Below are 24,410 nucleotides of genomic sequence, written 5' to 3'. Positions count from 1 at the left end.
AGAGAAACCCCATTCTCCACTTCGGGGCGTTTCCTTGTGCTAAGCCCCCATGTGCTGGGCAAATCCAGATCGAAGCAAAGCCAAGAGTTGTTTGGGAGCTGACCAAGCCCTCGCTGGGATCTGGGGCCAGGATTCTCAAAGCCTCCTGTCTGCTCATGGTGGAGGGCTGGCGCATAGGGCCTATGTTCAGCCCCGGTTCAGGGCATCCACACCACATGGGCCTAAACCCATTGCCTTGTGGCCACTTGTGCCACGGGAAGAGGGTGGGGAGGCCGGGGACCCACTCACCCTCCAGCCCACCCTCTGCCCTGAACTCCAGACTGGGTGAAGGAGGGGACTTTCAACTAATGTGTCCAAAATGTGAGCTCCTGGAACCCTTCCAAACCTGCTCCTCCTCCAGTCCGCCCCACAACTGCCTTCTTCCAGAATTGGGCAAACCTTAGGACCGTCCTTCCAGCTCTTACCCAGCATCCAGTCTGTCAGAAGATTGGATGTCTGCCTCCACTGCTGTGACCTGATCTAAGCCAACATCATCACTCTCCCAATCCGTACAATGGCATCATCTGCCCTTGCCCCCTTCGTTCTATTCCCAGTACAGGAGCCAGTGATTTTTTTTAAAAAATATTTAATTTATTTATTCATGAGAGACAGAGAGAGAGAGAGAGAGAGGCAGAGACACAGGCAGAGGGAGAAGCAGGCTCCTTGCAGGAAGCCTGACGCGGGAATCAATCCTGGGTCTCCAGAATCATGCCCTGGGCTGAAGGTGGTGCTAAACCACTGAGCCACCCGGGCTGCCTGGTTGCCAGTGATTTTATTAAAAAGTGAGTTAGATTATGTCACATGTCTGCACCCCACCCTGACTAATCTGGGGAAAAGCCACAGTCCTTTCTGATTGCCCCATCTGCACCTTCCCAAACATCATGTCCTGTGCCTCTCATTTGGCCCTAGACACACTGACTTCCTTGTTCCTTGCGTACACAATGCACATGCCTACCTCAGGACCTTTGCACTTGTTGTTCCTCTGCCTGGAGTGCTCCCTCCCCTCAAGATCTCCATGGTTTGCTCCTCACCTTCTTTGGGTTTTTACTCACATATCATCTTCTTGGAGAAGCCTTCGTTGACTACCAAATTAAAAGATACAGAACTTACCTAGTGCCCAAGTTTTACTTTCCCATCTTCTCTAATAAAAGGAACTAGGGATTCTTGAGAAATGGCTGATTCTAGGACTGAGGGTGGAGATATACAGGATGTGCCTGGAGCATCTTGTCCTGTCAGAAAGTAAGGATGTACTTAAAACAAAAAAAATAATGACAGGTCACAGGAAGCGTGTAAAGAGCTCCCGACAGCCAAAGCTAGAACAAATGGAGCAGCAAAATGAAACATCATTGGATTATAACCCAAATGTAAAATAAACATCCATGAGTCCATTATAAGTAAGTGAGTGGATAAATTAATAAATGGGGAAAAGGCAAATCTCCTGTGCGAAAGAATCTGAAATAACTTATGTAGCTACGTCACCCTAAATGGGGGAGCACAATTCCTGCTCCTCGAGTGTGGGCTGCACACAGCCACTTCCTTCCCGAGAGGGCAGCATGGAACGGGGGACATCGGGGCGAAGCCTGGCCAATACAAGGTCAATGCCAAGAGCTATAAATCATATTGCTAGCATGTTCCCTTGATGCGACAGATGACAACAGCACCTTACCTCTGTGATCCTGCTCCTGGAAACCCAGAGCCCTGGTCCAATCATGAGAAAAACACGAGGCAAATTTCAATACAAAACTCTTGACTGATAGTCCTTGTAACTGCCACAGTCATCAAACACAAGGGAAGAGAAACTGTCACCTGCCGAGAGCCATGGCAAAAGAGAGCTAAGTCTCATGTGTCCTCCTGAAGGACGTCCTGGCACAAAAAAAAAAAAAAAAAAAAAAGGGGGGGAAATTAAAGGGGCCCCTGGGTGGCTCAGTCGGTTAGGCGTCTGCCTTCGGCTCAGGTCACGATCCCAGGCCCCTGGGATGGAGCCTCACATCATCGGGCTCTTTGCTCCAGGAGAGCCTGCTTCTCCCTCTGCCCCTGCTCGTGCTCTCTGTCAAATCAATAAATAAGATAGAAAAAAAAAAAAAAAAAGGAAGTTAGGTACACCAAGGAAATCTGAACAAACTACAGACGTTAGTCCATACCAGTGTATTGATACCGGCTCATTAACCATAACAGCCGTACGTACCATTATGATGTAGGGACCACGGAAGTCAATAACGGGAGAAACCGAGCGTAGAGGGAGTGGTTTGGGAGAACCGTTTGTACGATGTTAATTTTTCCATAAATCTAAACCTATTTTAAAAAATCATTTAAAAACTACGCCCTCCTCAATACCCCGTATCCCTTCTCCCCACCCCTTTCTCATTGAGTTTGTCACCATTTAAAAATAGTATACATTGAATTTAGGAATTTGTGCTTATCTGTTAACTCTCTAGAATATAAGATTCCTAAGGGTTTCGTCCCTTCACTGTCATAACGCCAGCACCTAGAGCGAGTCTGACAAACAGTAGGTGTGCCGTACATATTTGTTGAATGATAAATTTCTAAAGATAGCCACTGTTAGTTTTTCCAGTATTTTCCCTCTGCCTAAATACATTTATTATTGTTCTGAAAGAGACACAAAGTTATAACGTTTTGCTTATCTGCCTTCTTCACTTGCTAGCTCCTGATTGTTTTTCCTTACTATTAGGCTTTACGACAGCATTTTTTTTTTTTAAGAAGGGGTTGGTAGGGGTTCGCAGGCCTTAGTGGGAAGCAAAATGGTTGTGAGTCAAGAGGAGAAGGCTCTGGGGCTCCGCTTGCTCGCTGTCGGCTCCGCCACGCTGCCATGTGGGCAGGAAGGATGGAGCTGTGCCAGGGCCGCCCTCTGACATCAGATCCGTGGGCACTAGATCCTGCTCGATGGTGAACCGGGTGCGTCAGAAGCCAGGGATTAAGTAGTTTTCGAAATCCAGCGGCCTGTCTGCCACCGGCCAGCGGGCCACAGGGCACATGCCCAGACCTCCTGCCAGCTCGGGAGGAGTGCAGGGTGCATGCGTGTGGGGGGACTGGGGAGAGGTGTCACAGCTGGCTACGGCCCAGGCCCGAGCAGGAGGGAGAGCTGAGCTCCTGGGGATGGGGGAGCCTGGATTGGGGGCCTGCAGACCCTGTCCCCCCTCCCCTGGGCGGGGGCCGGGAGAGGGGTCTGCCCTGCTGGCCAGATTCCTGGTGAGAAGCGGGGAGTCTGGGCCGGCTTCTGGGGAGCCCAGGGGGTCGAGGAGGGAACACTGTGGTGGTGGGGGCTGGAGGCAAGGAGCAAGGGGCATGTGTCCTGCGTACCCAGAGGCCATCTGCTTTGCCATCCAGCCACTTGCCCTCCTTCCTGGTAGCAATATGGAGCCACCCAGACTCTGCTAGACATATGAGTGCTAAAGATAAAAATACTCGAAGGACACATGCCTTCTGCGAACCGCTTTGCTAAATGCGCTGTTCCCCATGAGCCACGGCGTCACTCCACCCCCCGCCGGCCCTGCTCGCGCAGAAGCAGGGACACTGTGCCGCCCGAAGACCCGCCGCGCGTGCGAGGGCACGAGCGTGGATGCAGGTGTGTCCTCTGAGCACATCCGGACTCTGCCCCACGGCCGCCCAGGTGTGCACACCAGGGGGGTGCTGGTGCTCTGGACATGCGTGCTTCTGGGGGCGCTCCGGTGTCTTCTGTGTGCCCGCCTTCTCGGGGGCGAGCTCCCATGGGTTTGGGTGGGCATGAGGGTGTGTGCACGTGTGCGCCTGGGTGTGTGCGCTTCTGGGGGCGCTCCGGTGTCTTCTGTGTGCCCGCCTTCTCGGGGGCGAGCTCCCATGGGTTTGGGTGGGCATGAGGGTGTGTGCACGTGTGCGCCTGGGTGTGTGCGTGGACGTGTGCTTTTCTTTGTAATATGCAGGGAACCAGTGAGTTGGTGTGTGTGTGAGTGAGTGCGAGGGGGTGTGTGCTCCAGAAGAGCAGTGTCTATGCCCTTACAGGTGCACCTGCGTGCATTCTGTGTGAGTGTGCTCTTGCGTGTGAGCTTGTGATGTGTGTGTATGTTCCAGGGCGTGTGCTCATACGTGCATGTGCTCGAAGGTCGAGCTCTGAGAAAACAGATTAACCTTGGCCCCATGGGTCTGCCCTGGCAGACCTGCTACCCCCACACACATCCTACCGGCAGGACTGCGTTTTTGAATCTCTCACAGATGAAATGACCTCTTTTTTCACACAGTGTGGTACTTAATCACCCTTGTCCTAAGTGTCCCCAACCTGTACCCATGACTTCCACCCTCCATGCCCGGGCTCCTGCCTTCACTAGCTCATTGGTTTGTGTGTGGCTCTCTAGGCCCACGAGAGGCTCTGAGGCCAAGGACCCCTGAGTCATATATATTTGGTAAAAGCTGCGTTAAGCAAACCCTCATGGAGGGTCTCCGTGTGCCTGAGCATACTGAAGGCCCGGAGAAGTCCTGACCTGGTTAAATTTGCTCCCTGTAGGGTAGATACCCTGTAGGGTATCCCAGAATCATCTGGAACCTGATTTGAAATAACACCTTGCTGGAATCAGTGCACACTTGGCGATGTCTGTCGGGTGCTCTAGAGACACCCCATTGTATACAGGCAGCCTCCAAGTCAGGGGACCCCTCTCCAGTAGTACCTGAGCCCTCATAGGCTTCACAGCTGGTGGCCGAGCAGCCACATCTTCTTGCCACATGGCCCGCCCTGGCTGTTAGGGTAGAGGATGCCAGAAAAGCAGGTATAAGTGAGACCTGGCCATCCGAGCCAACCTTCCAGGACTAGAAGCCAAGTTTCTGACTCCGGGTCCAGTGCTCTGCCTCCAAGCATTTGCACCTCCAGGCCCTCCCTTCCTCGGCCCCAAGAATGCCAGCAGCCAAGATCTCAAACAACAGTGGTCAGAGGCAGGTGGACAGCAGGGACTTCCAGCCAGTCCCACTCCTGATCTGACTACTGCTTCCAGAGAATAGGGTAGAGTCCAGGAGCCTCCCTGCTCTTCTCTCCCCCTCCCCCATAACACTGAAAGCAAGTAATACAAGAAACACATGAACACGGTCTCTTTGGAGGATTCCAATAATACAGAAGTAAACCCCCCAAAGTGTCTTTAAGTACCCCCCCCAGTCCTGGTCCCCACCCCAGAGGTAACCATGTCAGTTCTTTGTACCTTCCATTTCCGTATTTATGGATTATAAACAACACAAGTGGAACATACTCTATTTTCCTGAGTCGCTTTTTAAAAAAATTTAACCATCTGGTCCATATCAATGCATCCTAGTCTACCCTATTATTATTATTATTATTATTATTATTATTATTATTTTATCATTGACGTATCCCAGAGTGCTGATGTTCCCCTCATTTATTGGATGGCTCCCCATTGATAAGTCCTGCTCTTTCCAATTTTTCGCTATTCCCGAATAAACAATGGTGTAACAAACATCTCGCAGTAGATCTCTGGGTGGGAGCACACGCGGGGAGGATGGATTCCTGCACCTGCCACACAAGCATCAGAGCCTGAGAAGAGAAGACCAGGGAGGAGGCAGACGTTCCGAGTGGACCCCAAGCAGCTGCGATCTCGGCGTCCCGGCCGCCCTGCTGCATGCTCTGCCTGCTTCCCCTGCCGGCAGTCCCGGGCTCCCCGCCCCCCACCCCACCCCCGCCCCACCCCGCCCTCCCCGCCGCGGCCCCCGCGCCTGCAGGGCGGCCCGCGCCTCGGAGGAACCAAAAAAAGCCTGCGCGTGGTGTGCGCGCGAGCGGCGCGGGGCCCTGGCGCTGCTGTTTTTAGTGAGCCTGGAGCCCAGAATATAGACTTAATCACCCCCAGGAAACGCGGCCATAATATTTTTGGTTGCATAAGCAAACTAAATTAGAAATCTGGAGCGCGTTCAAGACCTTTAGATGCAAGCGCGGGGGACCAGGGGAGAGACAGATGGGGATTAGGCGAGCTGAGCATCAGGAGAATAATTTCCTCTTTTAATTTGGGTTCCATGGACCGGGAAAGCAGTATTAGCGGCCCAGTTACGTAACCGCGCCGGGGCCCGCCCGCCCGAGCCCCTGCGCCGCCGCCTCTGCACCTGCTCAGCCGCCCCAGGCCAGGCCCGGCCGCAGGCCCGCGCAGCCTTCCCGCTCCACCCCAGCTCTCAGGGGACCCGGGCAGCCGTCCCCGCCACACAGCTCGGACCTGGCCCTCGGGACCTGAACTCTGGTGGCCTTGAAAGAGGCTCGCAGGTCCTTGCGCGGAAACTGGGCGTCCCCCAGCCCTGCAAGCCCGGGGAGCCCCGAAGGCAGCCTGAGGATGCCCGCTGCAGGACTGTATGCAGCAGTAGAAAGTTGGAACCTAGAACACGCGGGATAGGGAGGAGAATGGGCAGGTGAACCAGAGAGCATGCATACTACGGCATATTCTAGAACAGCACGAAAAAACTGGGGTGATCTCTCCATTTAGACATGGACGACTGTCCACAACAGAATTGAGAAGGGAGCAAAGTCGCAGAACAACACGAGCAGTATAGTCTGGTTTATGTTAAAAACAAAACAAAACAAAACACTGCATATCCCCGCAGAACTGTCTCTTTCTGCATCTGCAATGTACGGGAAAATGGACGCCTTCTAAAAATGGGGGAGGGGGGGTGCTGGGCATCAGGGTGGTTAACTGCACAGGATGGGGGCAGTCCCCCTTAGGGGGAGGCCAGCAAGAAAGGAAGGTCAGGGGGAGCTCACATTTGACTCACACCCGAGCGTGCTGTGTTGTGCTTGTGTTATTTAGAAACAGGCCCCTTGGGACGCCTGGGTGGCTCAGCAGTTGAGCCTCTGCCTTTGGCTCAGGGTGTGATCCAGCAGTCACGGGATCAAGTCCCACATGGGGCTCCAAACAGGGAGCCTGCTTCTGTCTCTGCCTCTCCCTCTCTCTCTCTCTCTGTGTCTCTCATGGATAAATAAATAAAATCTTAAAAAAGAAAGAACAAAAAAAAAAAAAAAGAAAGAAAGAAACAGGCCTCTGAAGACCTGAAGCTGGAAAGCAGTGGAAAGCTGGATGAGAAAAGACCACACAGCTTTCTCCTGGCTGTCTTGGGACAGGTGCTTTGGGGGAAGCCAGGCTGTGTCAGAAGGCCGGCTACCCTGAGGCTGCCACGCTGGAGAGGCTGCATGGAGCCTGCATGGAGCCGCTGAAAGCCCAGGGGAGCCCCGGCCAATCACCAGCGGCAGCGGCAGCCGTGTGCATGCACCATCCCGTTCATCCAGCCTCGTAGAACCTTCACGTGATTGCAGCCCCTGGCAGACCCCAAGTGCGAACTGCCTGGCTGAGAACTTTCCAAATTCCGGATTCACAAAACCATGAACAAAATAGAAATGGCAATTTTAAGCTGCTGAGTTGTGGGGTGATTTGTTACAAAGCAGGAAGATCTGAAAAGAGGGTTTACTCCATGCCAGGCACTCTGCACAGAGGAGTTAGAATGATGAATAAGCACGGTCTCTGGCCCCATAAACTAACAATTTAATGGCGAAGCCGGACACATAAGCAGATAATTATAAAATAATGTGGTAAGCGCAAGGATGGAGTCATGTACCGGTAATACGGGAGCAGAGCTGGAGTCTGTAATCTGGACCGGGTGGGGTCTGAAAAATTTTCCTGGAGGAGGTGACATTGAACTGGCTTTGAAAGGTGAATGAGGCTTGCTAAGGTAAGAGAGGAGGTGAGGGAGGAGAGGCATTTCCTAGCCAGACGGGTAGCAAGAGTAAGCCCCAGAGGGGAAAAAATAGAGTAATGTCAGCCAAGGGGTGAGGGGAGCTCCTTCTGAGGTAGGGAGACAGCCAGGAGAGGAGGGGAGGCTGGGCAGGTGGCACGGGTCAGGTGGCGAGGGTCCCTGGTCGTGAGGGAATGGGCACCGGGTGGCTGTTGAACATTCAACGTGGTGTTAAGGGAATGTGGGATGGGCCCTGGGGCTGCCTCTTCTGCTGAAATTGGCTGCGCAGGTGTAGGTGGGAGGCAAGTGTGGTAAAGGGCCAGAATGTGTCCTGACAGGTGAGCCACCAGAAAGTGCAAGGAGGAAACTACAGAAGTCCAGCGACTCCAGTGGGTTTGGATCCAGGAAACATTCGTTTAACACCTCCTTGCGCCTAGGAGTATGTTCTACATACATTATTCAATTTGATCCTTAGGCCAACCATTCATTGATTCAACAAATATTTGTTGAGCACCTACTGTATGCTGGCCACTGGACTGCATGCTGGGGACACATATAGTGCTGACTGACAAACACTGTCCCTGCCGTCAAGGAGTTTAGTGCATTGTGGACGATATTACCTCCATTTGACAACAGCTCAGAGAGACCAAGTAACTTGTCCAAAGTCACAGAACTGGTGAAGGGTCAAGTCGTCCAGGATGCTTCAGGGCCCCAAGGCATGGCAACTGGCAGAGGAAAGAGTAGGGCTGGGGCTGGGGGTGCAGGGGGCAGCCTGACTCGAGGGGCCCAGGTGTGCAGGGAGGCTGAGGAACCAGCCAGGTGACCTTGGGTCACGCCACAGACTTCCTTTCCCAGGTCTCCTGTCTCTGGTTGAAGACATCAATCTGAGTTCCCACTGGCACATCACCTGTCCGTTCACACCTGCCCACTAACAGGGGATGGGTGTAAACGGCTCTCCGGAGCTAAATCACCGAGCGGCTTAGGCCAAGCAGAGCTAATGCACCAGGAAGTGATGGGAACTGGGGCCAGCTGGCAAGTGTAGGCCTAAGCCCGCTCCGGCTAGACATTGTCACATGCCCAGATGCTTGCCCAGAGGAACCAGAAAGCTTGGTTTTATGACATCTCCTAATTTAAACATCGGTAATAGGCTTACACATTTTTTCCAGCATTAGCAAACAGTTTACGTGTTTTCAAAGGTACAAGTATGGAAACATGGTTTGCACGGCCCAGCTCCCCTCTGGCCCTCAGACACCTGCTGCCTGGCATGCCCCAATTCGAGAAAAGTGAGGAGGGTGTCCATGAAATCTTAGGAAACCTGCAGAGCTGAGGAACCTTAATTATGCCTGGTGGTTTTTCTCATTAAGCTGGTGCTTCTCAATCTTGTCGGGACTTTAGAATCACCTGGAGGCTTTGACAACCCTGATGCCCAGGCTGCTCCCAGGTTGCACCCAGACCAGTTAAATCAGAGTTCTGGGGGAGAGTCCAGGCACCAGCATTTTTTAAGAGCTCCAAGTAATCCTCACACAGACCAGTAGCCTGAGCATCCCGGGAAGCTCGTTAGAAATGCAAATTCCCAAACCCCACCCTAAAACTACTGACTCAGCACCTCTGGGGTGGGGCCCAGCAATCTGTGGTTTAACCAACCCTCCAGGTGATACTGAGGCTCATCATTTCAGACCGAGGACATGTGAGGCACAGGTGGTGCCTGCCAGTAACTTGACACGTCTGAAAACAAGCAGCTTAATAAGACACGTTCAATTTAAAGATGCTTTGTGGAAAGAAAAAAAAAAAAACCTTACCCTGGTTTACTAATTCCCAAGGGTCAGAAAAGCTATAGGTTGGGCTATTCCTTATTCAACTGGAAACGTTCCCCGCCCTGACCATCCCCTCCTTGCCAATCTGGGACCAGAAGCCCTCATTCCTCCAGTTCCCCAGTAAAGGGCTGTCACCTGGTAGGTGCTCGCTAAACACCAGCTTCCTTCCTTCCCTTTGCCCCCTTGGAATTTACAGAGCAGGGCCTTACATACGTCCTACTGCTGTTTTGATTTATATTGAACTTAGTCGCATTGCCCAAGTGTCCTGCGTGGGGGTGGCCAGCTGGAAGGGATTAGAAAACTCTGGGTCTCACCCAGTCGGGGCTGGTTGTCCTTAACCTTTGCTGATGCTGAGGGATCTCAAGGGAAGTGAGGAGAGTGGGAGGCAGACCACACTGATGATTTTACTCTGTCTCTGCAAAATGACCTTCCTGGATTCTATGACACAGGAGATTTACCAGGAGCTTTTTGGTTTTTTTTCTTTTGGTGGGAAAAGAAGACACAAGCACATTATGTGTATACATCAGTTGCAAAACGCATTTGTCTTTTAGAAATGTGCAAAATGTGTATTTCACAGGCGATGAACTAGGACTGTCCTATGAATAATGATTGGAAAGAAGCGTGTGGAGATACTAGAGAATGATGCCGTGGGCTACAGACTATCTTTGGGTCTTTGGGGGTCCTTGTCATGGTCATTGCCATGGGCTTTGTGTAATGGTTACAGAATAAAATTTACAAAGGGAAAGAAATCCCACAAAGTCTCCTGAGGGAGGTATGACAAGACATAGTGTTTGGGAAATCTGCTATCACGTGGTCCTAGGGCTTAGGGCTCGACTTTAGTTCCTTGGTGACCTCTGCTAAGTTATTCTTTGGGCTTTGGTTTGTTCACTTGCAATAGGGATGGTGATCACCTCTGCCTGGCCTGGTTCATGGGCAGTTAGGTAATCAAATGCAGGGATTATTGAAAGGAAGAGCAGTGGAAACCCTAATCTGATGTAGTTTGGGAAAGGGGGTGTTTCTGGAACACCCCCCTCTCCCAAGTCCCAAGCCAATAGCTGTACAAAGGACCCTCTACAAGTGCAGGATGCCGCTGACAACCTGTTTCCAGAGAGGCCCCCACCTGATTGGCTGGCAACAACGTCATTCCTGAGACAGTTGCCAGGAATCTCAAACCCACTGGTGACTGAAAGTTCATGGCAGTGAGACAGGGTTGGTCAGCACAGGACATACAAATGCCCAGTGTGATCCAGGGGCTGCCACAGGGCCTGAGATTCCCCTTTAGGATGGTCTCCCCTTTGGAGGAAATCATCTCCCAGAGAGGCCCTCATAACATGTAAAGGTGTTATTTTAGCAAGATCAATGCTAAAATTTAGAACATAGATTGTAGACTGCAGATGGATCTTTTGGCCCTCCCAGGTTTTGTGTGTGTGTGTGTGTGTGTGTGTGTGTGTGTGTGTGTGTTTCAGTTTCCCACAGAACAGCCATAATCCTTTTCATTCCTGTGGCTGCCGTTTGGGGTGTGGTGGGACTGGACGTGGCAGTTCCAACAGGGGCTGCCTGGGCCCCAGGGCGCTGGGAGATGTTGCAGAGAGCCAGACATCATGGCTGCTACAGCCCCTGCTGGAGAATTTGAGGAGCAGAGAAAGCTTCTCACCTGAATGATAAAGATGGGACGGGACGCTTCACAACTCTGAAGTCACGATGGGGGGTGGTTTCCGCCCAATAAGGGAGAGTAGCCAGCGTGTGTGTTCATGCACGGGGTCAGCAGTGCTTTATTGAGTACCTACTATGTGCTGGCCCCACAGGCCCGTTTTTTAAATTTCCCCAGCAGCTTATGCAAGAGGCACTGCTATTCCCATTTACAGATGAGTAAGCTGAAGTTCCAAGAGGCCAGGTTACATTAGAGTCTGTCCCCTTTAGGAAAGCTGTACCCCAATTCTCCCCTCTACTGGCCCAGGCTGGCAGGCTAGGGCTGGGGCTAAAAGCCTGGTGTGTGGGGGGGTACCCACTCATCGCCCCCTGATGCCTGGGTCACTCTGCACTCCCTGGCTGGGGTCAGAGTCTCCAGGTCCCCTTGGCATGGACTCAGCTCGGCAGCCTCACCCACCCTGCAGATGGAGGGCTAGGGAACCTTACTGACTTGTCTGGGTTGCCCTTTTGGGGAGAAAGGATGAACCAGCTGACCTCTGACCCATCTTCCAGCCCAGACATTGTCAATGACATGTTCCTAAGAGGATCCCGAGAAACACTCATGTTTACCCAGGGCAACTCTGCTTGCAGAACTTAGACCTTACAAGGTTTAAGCAGAGGTATTTAATGGGATGCCTGAGTGGCTCAGTGGGTGAGCATGTGCCTTCGACTCAGGGCGTGATCCCTGGGTCCTGGGATCGAGTCCTGCATTGGGCTTTCCACAGGGAGTCTGCTTCTGCCTATGTCTCTGCCTCTCTCCGTGTCTCTCACAGATTAAATGAATAAAATCTTTAAATAAGTGAATAAATAAAAGTCACCCACGATGCCACCAACTAGAGAGGACCAAGGTTAGTATTTGGAGGTATCTTGCCTTTCCATCCCCAAGTGATGTTAAATGTGAAATCCAACTATATTGTGTTCCTCTATGGGGGCAAGGATTGCAGGTATCTGGGGTTGTTTTTATCTCTCTATCCTTCTATCCTCTGGTTTGGAGACTTTTTTTTTTTTTTTTTTTTTTTTTTATCCTTCCTTGTACATAGCAGAGACTTCAGGAAATACTTGTTCAATGAAAGAGTGGCAGGCAGAGCCTGGTCACGCTTGGGGCCGGAACACTGGCTGGCTTCAGTGGGGCCCAGCACCTGGCTGAGACGGCCCATGGCCACTCACCGCCCAACCACTCCTGGCATCCCTGGCCCGCATCAGCCCTCACTTGACATCACTGGGCTTTTGTCGAGCTTTAATAAGGAAGATGCAGGTTGAGAGGAGGAAGAGGACAGAGGGCTGTGCTGTCAGCCAGGATCTCGGCCTCCTCCCAGGGTCACGAGCAGAATAGACCCCCAGGACCAAAGTGTGGAGACCTCCCCTCTGAGTGCCCTGAGAGGGTGTTAAGCAAAAGGAGACCGATCTTCAAAGAGAGCAGGAGGTGTGGGGGTTGGACGTAGGAGGACAGTCAGCTGTACACTGTGAGGCTCAGCCAGGCCAGCAAAGGTCGCCGAGTTTCTTTTCTGGAGACTTCCAAGAATCGGGGCATCTCTGTGTGCACTGGGTCAGCAGCCACCTACCCCGGGGCGAGGGGAGGGACCGGGGAGTTCAGGAGCCTTTCCAGAGAGCCAGGAGGCCCTGGCAGGCTGCTGGGAGGAGGGCCTGGCGGGAGGGCCAGGCAGGGGAAGGGCAGGGTTTCCTCCCGGGGCTGGGCAGGCGGCCGCAGTGCAGACGCGGAGGCCCGGCCCCGCTGGGCTCCCCTGGCTCAAGCCCCTCTCGGATCTGGGAGCCGCGGGAGCCTTGGGACAGAGTTAGCCCGCTCTCTAGACATACCTTAGGATGCTTCCCGAAAGGCAGCAGGAGGAAGGAAGGGCTGCCGGCCCCTGGCCCCTGTGGGTGGAGGCCTGCCCGGGGAGGGCCTGGGGCCCCTGGGTGTGAATCTAGACCCTGCTGCCTCCAAGCTCGGTGACCGTGGGCAAGCAGGGGCCTTAACCTCTCTGAGTGATAGTGTCTTCCCCTGTGCAATGTGGATTAAAAACAAAACCCAAAAACCGGAACAAACTTCTTTCCTCTGCTCACCTCTCCCTCTCAGGGTGGCTGAGAGGATTATGCAAGATAAATGAGGGAAAAGGTGCTCAATAAAGCGCGTTCTCTCCTAAAGGGTGGTTCTCAGAGCTGACTGCACATCCAGATTGCCTTGGGGACTTGGGGCTCCTCCCCAACCCCTGCCAAGCGGGTCTGCGGAGGGCCTGGTCCCGCCTGGTGCCTAAGCCCCCCGCCCAGGTGACGCTGGGGTGGCAGGACCCCCACCAGAGCACTGAAGATGCTCAGAGGCTATTTCCGCGCCCGGATCCGGCGCAGGGGGGCGCGGTCTCCCCGCCCCCTCACAGCCCGGCCTGCAGCCCCTCCCTCCCAAGGGCTCGGCGCTCCCTGTTGTGAGCTGCTGGTTGCTGGGATGCGGTGTGGGTTTTTGTCTGCTTTCCCCACCCCTTGCCAACCCGCCCAGCAGGCCCCACTGCCTTGGCAACGCATTGCAAAGTCCACACAAAGGGAAACTGTGCCGGGGAGGCTGGTCCTGCCCGACGCCCGGGGAAGGGTTTCCATGGCAACGCTGACATCACCAGGCTCAGCTGTCTGCAGAGCCAGGCCCTGAATGGAGACGCCTGGGTGTTCATGCTGCGGCCCCACGGAGGAGGGCGACCCTGACGGGCGGGCGGGGGGGGGGGGGGGGTTGCTGGGGGGGTGCTCTATGGGATGTGGGGCGGGCCTGCCCCAGTCCCGGGCCCCATGCCCTGCCCCTGACTTGCCAGGTGACTTTGAGCAAGCCACAGGCTTGTCTGAGACTCACTCTCCCCATCTATAAAACAGAGCTAACAATATTTACCTTGCAGTGAAGATTACACAAAATCACAGATAATATATGGCTGCGTGGTACACTGTAAAAAGCTACTCCAATGGTGAATGGCAGCTTTAGGTTGTTTCCAGGGGAGCCCCCTGACTGGCAGACCCCTTGATGTGGGATCGTGGAGAGGAGCCTGTGAATTGGGGAGGAAAAGACACAATTATTCATCAGCTCCCCCTGCGTGAGGGGAGGATGGGGGGGTGCCATCTGGTTAGGGAAGCCATGTAGTGGGGGCAACAGTTGGCCTGGATGCTGGCTCAGGGCTGTTCTGGTCTCATGCCCTGGGCTCACAGATGTGGCTGCAGGGGTCCAGGGAGTAGGTGTGACTGGCCCCATCATCGCTGAGTTATGAGGGCGTCAGGACACAGATGAGGGTCCCTCTGCTGGGGTAGAGCCACCTCTGTTCTTCACCCAGTGGGAGGAACACGGATGGCTGTGCAGAACACCAGGAATCAGGGGCACAGGGCAGGAGAGGGTGGGAGCTGCAGGGAGCCGGGGAAGGGTGGGTTGGAGCTCACCCCCCGTGGGGGTGCAGGCAGTGGGGGTGCTGGAAGAGGCCATGGGGGCTTCCTCTTTGCTGCCTCCTCCTCTGAAGCTCTTTGCAGGGGCCGGATGGCATGTCCCTCGGCCATTTCCTTTCCCAGGCTCTGGCCAGGGGTGCCGACTGTTCTCTGGCAGTGCCCCCAACCTAGTCACCCCGACCCAGCACACAAGGTGAGGGCCATTCTAGGAAGAGGCCCACAGAGCTCGCCGCCCATCCGGCTCACCTCCACCACCAGGTCTTCCCTTCCCTGGCCATCCCCCCAGGGCTGGACCTGCCTCAGGCTTCCCATCTTCAAGAGAAGGGCCGGGGCCTGTCCCAAGCAGAGGCTCAGCCTCTGGACTCCAGTTCTGCAAGGCTTTCCTCAGCTTCCCCCCAGACACCTGTACTTGGGGGCACTTACCTCCCTTTGGAGGAGGGCGGACCTCCCACCGAGCTTCTCAGAAGGCTTCCGTGAGTTCTAGACAGCCACTCAGATCGAATAGTAGGAAGGCTGTAGCCGCTCATTCTGTTCCCCCTACTTCACTCCCCAGGGTGAGGGACCCAGCCGGTGGGCCACAGGGGGAGAAGGGAGCCCTTGGGGTCACTTTGCCAGGCTGCGTACCCAGGAGACGACAGGAAGGAGCTTGCTGGACATGTGCCATGGTCTGCCCCTGGGTCCCTATGGACACTCACGGCCTTGAACTAACTTGTGTTCACCTGCTGTGGCCTCCTGCTCAGATGGACTATGACGTGACACTATTTGGCTTCAAACTGGTTCTGTAAGGGCGGCCCTGCCTAGTATCCCAAGGGTGCAGAGTCATCCACGGGGGCACCCTGGAGGAGACAGGCGCCCGGAAGCCGGAGGTCTGAAGGCCTGGGGAGATCCAAAGCCCCTTTTGGGATAGAGGAACAAGACACTGCCATCCGCCTGGAAGGAGAACTTGGTGCCCATTTGAGACATACTCTCTCTCAGCACAAGGGAGCTGCCTGACTCCATCAGGGGACATCAGCTGGACAGAGGCCTCTGGGACACCAGCCACACCCTTTCCCAGTCTGGCTTTCCCTCAGGGAGACAGGAATCGGGTCAAAAGTTGGAGGCATGTGACAGGAGGCTAACTCTTCCCAAACCAAGTAATGGGCTTTCCTTCAGCCTCCTCCCTGTGGGAAGGTGGGCCCCACCATTGGGGCATGAGGTCTAGCACCTGCTCCCAGAACACATTTGGGGAAGAGCCCAGTTCATTTGGGCCAACTGCTCCAGCCTCAGTGAGGCTCCCAGAACTGGCCAAGTGATGCTCCACGCTGGCCCAGGCCTTCAGACATCTGAAGGGGCTCAATGCTGGACTCTTTGACTTGAGTCTGCTCAACCCAAGCACTGATTTACACAGCATGGCTCTGCAGGAGAAAACTAAGCCTTCAGTGTGGGGAGAGCCTCAGCTGTGGCCTGCAGTGGGCGGCTGGCCTTGGCCAGCCCTCCCTGTGACCCTGGCTCCCGCCTCTCACCGACCTCCACAGATTCCTCACTCGAGAACCTCTGGCCCCAGCATGGCATCCAGTAGCCTGGATGGAGCAGGAGCCAGCTGCCCAGGATGAGGACGCTATGCTCCCTCCCAGGGAGGTCCTGGAGCTTCTGGAAGGCTCTTTCACATACATCCGGCCAACGCATTTGTGTAGGACCCGTCAAGGAAGGTAGTGTCTTATCCAGGGTACCAGGAAGGAAAGGGAGTCACGGCTACTACTCCACGGAGACCGGATGACCCCGGCCTGTCTTGTGTTGCATGCAATCTCTGACTACGGAGCACTGCCCACCCTGGGGCACCCCGGGGTTCCCACAGACAGTCTGAAGGGTGGGTGGGCTACTCTCTCCCCAAGGTCTCCAAAAGCTGAAGAAAAGTCTTTCTGCCTGCCTGGAGTTGTGGGCTGGGGGTGGAGGTCCTCCTTTCCTCTCACCAGAGTGTTGACACCAAGTGAGCACATGGTGACAGGTGAGACCCTGCCACCTGAGAAATGGCCAAGCTGATGACAATGGGCTCAGCCACTCTGAGGCCCTGCTAGTGAGCAGACGGGCCATCTCAGGGCCGGGGCAGGCTGACCTCACCTGAAAGGGCAAAATGAAGGGCTCCTCAGGATCCTTACTCTCCCAGCGACTGTCCATTCCAAGACAAATCTTTGCAGGTCCTTAGTTTAGCCCACGTCAGCTGAACCCTCAGACCAGAGCTGTTATGTCCTGGGGTCCTTCTGCCAGAAGTAGGGGCAGGCCTGGCACAAGCCTGGGAACCACAGGCAAGCCTGGGTCCCAGGCTGGCGTCTGGAGGCCTGGTCTCCCTCGGGCTGACCAGCTGTGACACTTTGAACAAGGGCCCTAATCTCGCTGACTCTCAGTTTCCTGGTCTGTAAAACCGGCCTTGCCTGCAAAGAAGGCTGTTGTGGGGACAGATGAGATCCCATGTGCCCAGCTCTGTAATGAGGCAGGTGCTGAACAAAGGGAGGAGGGTGGCCCCCACCCTCTGACCACACAATTGAGGATCAAAGGCCAACAAGGATATTCGACTCTGTTGGAAGAACCAGAGATTGTAAGGTGAAGCATGTGCCCCCACCCTGGCCTGCTCTGGCTCTTCAGCTTGGCCCCCTGCAGCCAGGCCTGAGTTAGGCCAGGAAGGCCAGTGACTCAGAGTGACCTCACTCCTCTCGGCCTCTGTGGTTCTTTCTGTAAAATGGGCACAGCATTTCTTAGCTAAACAATCTCCCAATGAAAGGCCCTTGATGGCTGTGGAACTCTGTTATTACCATCGCCACTGCTCCTTGCCCTTACTCATCTGCCCAGAAAGATTTGTGAAAGGGGGAGAGTCCAGAAGAGAAGAAAAAATAAAGAAACTTAAGCTTCACTTGCAGTCCAGAACCCAGGGCTGGCTGAGTCTCACACCGCTCCTCATCACAGCTGTCTGCTCCTTCCCTGTTCCTCTCACACAACCAAAGACAAGTTACCATTTAACCAGGTCATGGGAATTGGGGCCAAACTCTCCAAATGGCAAACCAGCAAGACCTGTTTGCTGGGATGAAATAACCCCACTGGACCTGGTGCGGGCTGCCCTCCTACAGCTTTCTACCTCCTGCCGTGGCCAGCCCAGCAAGGTGACCTTGGCAAGTCTCCTAACCTTCCCTAGCGTCTAGCCTGTGTCTCTGTGTCTCTCATGAATGAATAAATAAAATCTTAAAACAACAACAACAACAACAAAAAGAGGCCCCTCTCTGCTGTCTCTGCACTGGGAGCAGCTCTCCTGCTACAGCCCCTCACCCCCTGAAAATGTACACCTGTGCAAAGTTCGTCTCCACCTCCTTGGTCCGGAGCACCTCTCAGCTGTTGAGCTGATCACTGTCTGCAGTGGTGCTAAAACCACCGGAGACACTGACAGATGAGAGCCTCAGCAGCTTGGCAGCCCCATGTCCCCTGACCTCACTTATTCCTAGCCGCAGCTTCCGAACCAGCGCCATTTCAAGGGACGTTGACACAGCAGCCAAGTTCATTGGGGCTGGGACTGCCACTGTACGGGTGGCTGGCTCTGGGGCTGGAATTGGGACTGTGTTTGGGAGCCTCATCATTGGTTATGCCAGGAATCCCTCTCTGAAGCAACAGCTCTTCTCCTACGCCATCCTGGGCTTTGCCCTCTCAGAGGCCATGGGACTCTTTTGCCTGATGCTGGCCTTTCTCATCCTCTTCGCCATGTGAAGGAGTTGTCTCCACTTCCCATAGGTCTTCCTCCCATGTCTTGTCTGCCCTGTATGTTCCTTTTCCTATATCTCCCCAGGCAGCCTGGGGAAAGTGGTTGGCTCAGGGTTTGACAGAGGGAAGACAAATACTGTATTAATAAGAAAAATAAATAAATAAAAAATAAATTAAAAAAAGAAATGCTTAACCAACTGAGCCACTCAGATGCCCCTACTTCACTATTTTTTAAAATAATTCTTTGCTTAAAGTGACATCAGATGATATATATTTACCCTTTTTAAAGTTTTAAGTAAATTTAAATTATAAAATCTTTCAAACATACAGAGAAGAGCAGAAAGCCACACACCCAACCCTAAGCTTGAACAAATGTTAACATCGTGCCATATTTTCTTTAGGTCTCCTCTGGTCAAAAAGTTAAATGTTGACAATAGAACCCAAGTGCCATCCCTAGCTTATATCCTTCCTCCCCCTTCTGTGGAGGCCTTGAACTTGAAATGGAGGCATTTTCCACGTGCATTTTCATACTTTTACTACAGATCTGGGTCCATGAACCACCTATAGTGTCACTCTAATGTTCAGAAAATGCTGTTGAAATGTGAGCTCTGGATGGAGCGTTGATGCAGGGTTTCCCTGCTTGGTCCTCTGGGGCTTGGCCTGTGAGTTACCTCTAGGGCCGGGGCTGCAGGAGGCCAGGCCCAAGCTCTCATTCTCTTTAAACAGGGTCAACTCTCTCTGATGTATACGTTGGGCTTCTGTGTGAAATTTCCTTGGAAAAACAGGTTCCAATGCTTGAAATCACAATTCTAGTGGAAACCTCTCTCCTGACAGAGGACGTAACTAGGGCCCAGATAGGGCAGGTGATAGAGGAGCACCCAGCCTCAAAAGCTGTCTTGCTCCTGCCCTGGGGAAAGGTAAAGCAGTCTGGACTGGGGCCTGTGAGGAGGACTCCCTGTTTGGGGAATCACAGGGCACAAGGAAAGCCTGGGGCCTGTGCTGCCCAATATGGCAGCCACAAGCCACCTGTGGCTGCTGGGCCCTGAGGAGGGATCTAATCCAAACCAGGAGGTGCTGCAAGAGTGAGCTGCAGACCGGCTTTCAAAGACTCAGTACAGAAAAAGGGTGTAAAAGATCTCATTCATTTTTATGTTGATTACATGTTGAAATGATAATATTCTAGAGGTGTTGGATTAGGCAAAATATATTCCTAAAATGAATTTTACCTGTTTCTTCGCATTTTTAAAAATGTGGCTGTAGACAACTTTAGAATTATCTACGTGCCAGCATTCTATTTCTGCTGGATGGCGCTGCCCTGAGCATTAGATCCAATGGCCAAAGGCAAAGCAGTCAGACCACAGAGAGTGAGGCTGGGGCTGGAGAAGGACGGTCTCCAGGAGCCCTGGGCTGGCGGGAATCTATACCAGGGATATAGGATTCTGATCAGGAGGGGAAAGAACATGCAATTGCCCTCATCTCCCCCTGTCAGGGGCTCCTCTCTCTGAGGTCCTCCTGCCCGAGATCCTCCAGGATGCCTCTGTCCTTGAGAGCCCTGCCACTCCCACCCTCCATCTCCATCTGCACAGACTCTAGGGAATTGGGACAATGTGAGTCCCCCCTTGCAGATCTCTGGCCTCTCTTTCCTATAATGAGAATGGGGGTCTTTGCTGCCACCGCCCCATCTTCCCTGCCCCATGGAAGTTGAGTGCTAGAATGGACTTTTCCTCCTGAACCACCTTCCCCACACACCACCTGATCTCCAGGAGAGGGACCCAGGGCTCTAGTGTGGGCTGTGGAGACTCTCCCCGCCCCCATGGCAGTGGCACACTCCAGGGCTCCTGGAGGTAAGAGGGGCCGCTGAAGGGCCTGGGGGCCTGGCTACAATGCCTCTAGCCTGGCATCGTGGAGATGCCCAGCCCACCCCCAGGGACCCTTCTACCAGGACCGTCTCCCCGTGCACCATCGCCCAGGTCTGTGGTTCCAACCAATTATTCTGTCCTCCCCAGAGTTGGCAAGGCATGGCACTTCCCTGTTGGAAATTCTCAGCTATCTCCCTGTGCAGCTGGGAGCTGTCAGCCAGCAGCTTTTCTCTGTTAAGGTAGGGGTGAGGAGCGGGGGGGGGGGGGGGGGGGGGGGGGGGGGGGGGGTGCTGCAGCGCCTATCAGAAAATGAGAAAATTGTCAGGCGCTTAAGTGCGTATGACAGATAGCAGCCTTTCCTCCCCATGGGGGAAACAGAATCCAGGATGTTACAACTTTGGAGTTTTCAACGGATTGGGGGGGAAAAAACCAAACCAGCAACCTCTGCTACTATAAAATAATGCATATGCACATAGTAAAATATTCAAATGGTACAAAAGCCAAGCTTCTAAAAGATTAACACATAATTCACCCTCCCTCACCAGCCTTTGAAAATCCAAAGTTGGGTGCTGCTATCCAAAGGTGGGTGCTGGTAGGAAGCACTGGGAACTCTCCCTCCACCTTGCTCCACCTTGCTCCACCTTGGGGACCCCAAATAACTGGATTGTACAAGACACTTCCACAGAAATATGCTTTCTAATTTAGAAAAAAAGATGTCAACAGAGCACTGTGCTCCAGAAACCACAGACTATGAAGAATGAGCATACGTGTTGAGAGTTCACTGTTTTAATCAAATAAAACCTACAACAAAGTTAATCTGACACATAGTTAATGAGATAATCATTGTTGCGCTTCACGGGAATTAGGCATTAATGGGAAGCAGTTTTTATAAATGACGGTAATTATACTGCTGCCTTTGCTCAGCCAAAATTTTAAGGTTTTTTCTTCTTGTTTTGTTACTTCCCATGTATGTGCTGTTGGTCTCTGTGATGAAGTTTCCTGTGGGTTCCGGTGCCCTGCTGTCACTGTCGCCAGCCTGCCCCACCCCCACCCAGGGGCACAGGCCCAGTGCGAGGTTTCCTTGAGCACCTAGCAGGTGCTCCTGTGCACGGCACTGAACTTGGATTATCTTGTTTAATCCTCACAAGAATCTCGAGAAATAGGTGTTTTTAGCTCGTAGTTCACAAAAGAGGGAAGGGAGGTTTAGGTTGGTTACGCTGCCCAGGGTCACGGTCGCAGAGGCAGGGGTGGGCCGCCCTCGGCAGGCTGACCCTGTGGCTGGAGTGGAAGCACAGTGCGGGACACCCCTTCTCCCCTGTCCCCAGCTGACCTCTGCTCCCTGGGGACACTGTGTTGGGCAGTTGAGGCTAACAGGCCACCGGAGCCAGGCTGCATGGGCTTGGCAGCCACATGAACCAAAGTTCAACTCCCAGCCGCTCACACACCGGGCTTGTGACCCCTCTGAGCCTCTGACGTCTGTCAAGTGGGGAGCGGTTCCAGGCGCCGGTGCCATGCAGTCCTAGCATGGGCCACACGCACAGGATTGGGGAACAGGAGCAGGCCGGTCCTGGGGGTACAGGAGTGGCAGCAAGGACTGGGGTTGTCCAGCCCCCCTACCTGGGAGGTCTCCGAGCCAGTGAGGAAACAGGGGAGAAAGCATCTTCCCCGCTGAGCTCCATGGTGGTGGAGGAGGGACCCCCGGGGGGACACAGGGTCCCAGGCTGTCATCGGACTAGCTGCAGGTCAGTTCCGATTCTGTGAGCAAGGAGAAGCCCCACTTTCACTGCACGTCTCCCCGAAAAGCCTGAAGTCCCCTTTGCCGTCCTTTGGTGCTGCTCTCGGGTGCAAAGGGTTAAGCCCCTGCGTCCCTCCTGAGGTACAGGGAGGGGTCAGCCAGCAGGAAGCCCCAAGTGGAAAGGGAACAGAACAGAGGCTGCACACGCCATCCAAGACAAACTTCTGCCACCTTACCATTTTGCCCTGGGCCTGACCTATTCACTGTGACCAACGGGGTGACAAAGAGAGGTTATGTGCAAAGGTACTCTGTGTCCCTGTGGCAGGGGGCCAGCAGGGAACTCTTGTCATCAGCCGGACGGCTGGGCTGGGGATCCAGGGCCTGCTCTGAACCCTCAGGGTCATTGGCAAAGCAGGACTGAGTAGAGCCTGTCGTGACCGCTCTAGGGGTTTCTGTCCCTCAGGCTTTGGCCACAAGGGTCACCGGGGCTGGCAGGGTCGTCTGGGGCCAGTGGAGTCCTGGGCACTGACCAGCTTCCCACCTGGCCCAGTGCACTGTCATCTTGGCTGCAGGCAGAGCACAGAGAACAAGAGTCACAGGGCTGCATCTAGGCGACGCCTGCGGCTGAATTCTAAATCTGCCACCTTCCAGCCATGAGAGCCCGGGCCAGCTGCTTATTTCCACTGAGTCCCAGTTTCCCCATCTGTGAAATGGGGCTAGTCAGCCGGGCTGTGGTGAAGATGCGTGTACTGTGACTCGCATGTTGAGCCCGGTGGCTGACTCAAGTGAGGGCTCTGTCAACGTCAGCCATTCATAACAACAATAAATATTATGATGATTCCTTCCGGAAATACCTGTGGAGCACCTGTGACAGGCCAGGTCCTATGCAGGGTGCTCTTGGACGATGGAGGTGAGTAAGATGAGTCCCACCCCTCCTAGGGGGCACGTACGGGATTAATTCTAACCTAAGTCTGAGAATACTGAGTGACATGAAAGGGGTGTGCCAGGATAGGCATTCAGGGAAGGCTTCCTGGAGGAGGCAGCATTTCATCTGGGCTCAGGCAGGTGGCTAAGACTGTGGAGGTGGGGGAAGAGAGGAAGGGCATTGACTGCATGAGGAAGGAAGCAGACCTGTGAAAGAGCATGCAAATTTGAGCTCTGCGTGACTGGAACACCATGTCAAGCGGGGACACAGGGGAGCGGTCAGAAGGAGAGTGTTATTGTCCCAAGAACATGCCAGTGTGCTTCTGCCTTACTGGGTGACCCTGTGCCAGTCACTTCCCGTCTCTGCACCTGATGGATGGCTCCCCATCTTTCCCTCTGAGAACTTGAGTTACCCTTCATTTCTTTCGTCCTCCTTTCCACACAGGCTGAGTCTTTGAATGAGGAAGTCACTGAAGGTTCTGGCCACGGCTGTGAATGATCAGCCTGAAGCCAAGTGCAGAGGCCCCTCTACTTCCAGTGTGGGGGTGGGTGGGACCCTGGGAGGCCCCACCGTGGTCCAGGAGGGCTAGATGGGGGCCTGGGCTGAGGAGGTGGGGAGCAAAGGGGGGGCAGGGCTGTAGGGAGGGCAGGTTGCAGAGCACTGAGGGAGAAACCTCTATTCCTGTCTGGAGCCCTGGCCTAGAGGTCTGGAGGAGGGGCCAGGAGGGGGATCAGGAACGGTGGATTCTCTGTGGCCAGAGGCAGGGCCTGGGTGACTTGGGGCTAGCTGCAAGGTTGGGGAGCCCAGCCAGAGGGACAGCTCTGCTCCCAGAGAGGGAGTCATGGGCTGCTCTGAGCTCACTGAATCGGAAGCATCTGTAAGACACTGGAGTGGGGTGTTCAGTGGGGAAGGGAGCTAGGAGGAGGGGCTGCAGATCTGGATGTTGCTAGATGAGGCCAAGACTGGAAACGCAGCTTACCCTGTCTGGCTCAGGGCCTTTGACCGATTGCATGGGACTGGAAAAGAGAATGGCATGGGAGTGATAGCCCTGGGGCTCGCTTTCTGTGGAACGGGAGAGGTCTCTCCAGGGGTCCTATGGGGACCAGCTGACCTGCACTTTTGTTTGAAAGCCCGTGAGATGTTCTGGAGAGCAGCCTCCATTCCCAAGTGCAGTCTCCTTGCCAAGACACCTGTTCCCTTTCCCTTGGGAAAATCCTAAGACACCCCCACCTTGGCCCCTTCTGCTCCCAATTCTTGTGGGTTGGGCAGGCAGGCGAGGAACAGAGAGGTTTGTGCTGAGGCAGGTCTTAGGGCCCAGGCCTTCATCCTGCTGGCCATTTTCTTTGGTATCTGATGGGAGGCCTGGTCTGGGTAGGCGGGACCAATGATACTGGTGCCTAATGGGTGACTAGGGTGTTAGCCGATGGGACACACTCGGGCCTCCTAACCCAGCACCACAAGGGGTCTCAACAATCACCAGTCCTTGGCTCCCCACTTCCCCCGCTCCCCCATCCCACTCCTAGACC

General features: G+C 54.1%; 1 long non-coding RNA gene and 1 pseudogene across 1 annotated transcript in view; one reads left to right on the top strand and one right to left on the bottom strand.

Annotated features, from left to right (window-relative positions):
- Positions 1–552: 552 nt before the first annotated feature.
- The window catches only part of LOC112917876 (uncharacterized), a 59,715-nt gene continuing 35,857 nt past the window's right edge, over positions 553–24,410 (bottom strand). The window contains exons 3-4 of the long non-coding RNA XR_011999703.1: positions 1,706–1,902; positions 553–1,268 (exon numbers count right to left, since the gene is read on the bottom strand). This is a non-coding gene — a long non-coding RNA (uncharacterized lncRNA). The remainder of the gene's footprint in view (positions 1,269–1,705; positions 1,903–24,410) is intronic.
- LOC112918072 (ATP synthase F(0) complex subunit C2, mitochondrial pseudogene) lies at positions 17,949–18,371 on the top strand (annotated as a pseudogene).

The sequence above is a fragment of the Vulpes vulpes genome, chromosome 2, assembly GCF_048418805.1.
Source record: "Vulpes vulpes isolate BD-2025 chromosome 2, VulVul3, whole genome shotgun sequence".
In the NCBI taxonomy this organism is placed as follows: domain Eukaryota; kingdom Metazoa; phylum Chordata; class Mammalia; order Carnivora; family Canidae; genus Vulpes; species Vulpes vulpes.
Note: the sequence above shows the minus strand (reverse complement) of the source record. Positions and strands in the feature narration are given on the sequence as shown.